This window comes from Notothenia coriiceps, unplaced genomic scaffold (assembly GCF_000735185.1).
Source record: "Notothenia coriiceps isolate Sejong01 unplaced genomic scaffold, NC01 NC01_scaffold00035821, whole genome shotgun sequence".
Taxonomy (NCBI): domain Eukaryota; kingdom Metazoa; phylum Chordata; class Actinopteri; order Perciformes; family Nototheniidae; genus Notothenia; species Notothenia coriiceps.
This window is the reverse complement of record NW_011368522.1, coordinates 1-2,306: the sequence shown is the minus strand read 5'-3', so window position 1 is coordinate 2,306 and position 2,306 is coordinate 1. Positions and strand designations below refer to the sequence as shown.

Below are 2,306 nucleotides of genomic sequence, written 5' to 3'. Positions count from 1 at the left end.
GGTCCGCCATATTGGACAACTCCATACGGCAACTCAAATAGGACATTTGACGTCTAGACGGCTGCCTGATTTGCATCGTGCATGCACGAGTCATAAAAGTCTCAAATATCTATACAAAAATATTTTGTTATTTATTTTATTTGAAATAAAATGAAGGACATTCACAATTAATGTAATTAGATATAAATTATGAATGCCATACATATTGCATACATTCACAGTCAATATTTCTTCAGAATGATAGCTGTCTAACAGAAGTTAAATCCATTTCTCACTTATTCTGACAATGTACTCAACCCAATAAAAGGACCCAAAAAAAGGAGTTGTTAAATAATAGTGAAGTGACGTTGTAATAACAATAACTCATCTCTCTCATTCAGATTAATATTGTCGGGTTTTGTTTTCTTTCTTTTTTTTCTGCTTTGCCAAACGCCACTACGTCAAATGTCCTATTTGGGTTGCCGTACGTAGTTGTCCAATATGGCGGACCATCTCGCACATGCGCAATGCAAATCGAGCAGGGATGCAGATCGGGTAGTCACATTGTTAAACAAATAATCTGACTATTCGCTGAAGTTATTAAAGGTCTCCTATCATGCAAAAGGCACTTTTCAATGTCAACATGTGTCCCTGGTGTGTCAGGGAACTCACAAAGTTTCAGAAAATAAAACCCTCTCTCTTTTCCTCCGTAACCACATCTCTAAAAACGGGGCTACAACGGAGCTGATCCAGATTTGCGTCCGATATGACGTAATATCGGACATGTGGACCCACGGCACTATCAGAAACGTTGCTATCAGAAACAATGAGCGACGTGTTTTGGACGTAATATGGTCTTTGTTTACATTAGCATGGCTAACACTCAGAGCTAACCTGTACTGGAGAGAGCATGTGTAAAGAAGCAGGAAATAAAAAGGAACTCATCTTGTCGTAAACCTGAGAGAGAAAAAGCATTTGAGCTCCAAACTGTTTCAGAGACAATCCTTGATGTGGTTTGGAACATGATATGGCGTTTCATCACGGCAGCATTTAGCTGAGTATCTCGTAGAATTCTGAGCCTAAAAATAGCATAATAGGAGACCTTTTTAAATGTAAAGTGAAGCTGCAGTGGTTCCTTTAAATCCTTTCTTTCCCATAATTAAATGTAAAAAATGGCAGCGTGTATTTTACAAAAAAAATCGTTGTTTCCACAGAATATCTTTGTGAGTTACGACATGGAGCACATTGACTTTGAGACTGAAGACAGAACCCCAAACGGTGAGAATGATGAAAAAACACAATGAAAAACCAGCTCCATTTCTATTTAAACTATTTTTGAGATAGTATCTGATGTCTGTACTCTGTGCGTTTCAGGTGTGTGTTTCCAGGAAAACATGGGGACGAACAACAACTGCTACGTGGTGTCAGAGAGCGGCAGTGAGAGCGACTAAAGAGAACAAAGACAAACACTAAGAAACAAAAATCACTAGTCATCTGTGAATATCTGAGGGTTCAAATAACGTTATGACTTGCTGTATTTGGGATCTTCGTTCTGACCTTGATAGATTTTAGGAATAGAAACTTAGATCAACTTTTCCTTGTTGTTTTAGCACCTTGAGAATTAAGCTAAGGAAAGTGTTGAGTTGGATTCACAGTTTCACGTTAGAGGAACCAAAACTTTTGTCAACGCAAATCGTAGCTTTTTTTCTTGATTTAAAATGTTTGAAATTGTGTTACCTGGTTCAATGGGATTTCTATGTGATTTTGATTGTTGCAAAAATAATCTGTGTCAAATAAATGTTTATGATACTGACACGTTTTTTTCAGTAGGATAATCTCCACTTTATGATTTCTGAGGTGAAAAGCTAACGTTAGGCTATAACGGAACTACAGCACGGTCACATGACTTCACGTCACCACCGCTAAGCTAAAGGAGGCTAATATTGGGCTATAAAGGAACTACAGCACGGTCACATGACTTCATATCACCGCCTCTAAGCTAAAGGTGGCTAATGTTGGGCTATAAAGGAACTACAGCACGGTCACATGACTTCACATCACCACCGCTAAGCTAAAGGTGGCTAATGTTGGGCTATAAAGGAACTACAGCACGGTCACATGACTTCACATCACCACCGCTAAGCTAAAGGTGGCTAATGTTGGGCTATAAAGGAACTACAGCACGGTCACATGACTTCACGTCACCACCGCTAAGCTAAAGGTGGCTAATGTTGGGCTATAAAGGAACTACAGCACGGTCACATGACTTCATGTCACCGCCGCTAAGCTAAAGGAGGCTAATGTTTGTATGATATTAAAGGGATTTT

The 2,306-nt window shown here is 39.1% G+C and overlaps 1 long non-coding RNA gene across 1 annotated transcript; it reads left to right on the top strand.

Annotated features, from left to right (window-relative positions):
* Positions 1 to 1,191: 1,191 nt before the first annotated feature.
* LOC104963218 (uncharacterized) lies at positions 1,192 to 1,790 on the top strand. Its single transcript, XR_800291.1, has 2 exons — positions 1,192 to 1,257; positions 1,354 to 1,790. It is a non-coding gene; the product is annotated as an uncharacterized lncRNA (long non-coding RNA).
* Positions 1,791 to 2,306: the final 516 nt, after the last annotated feature.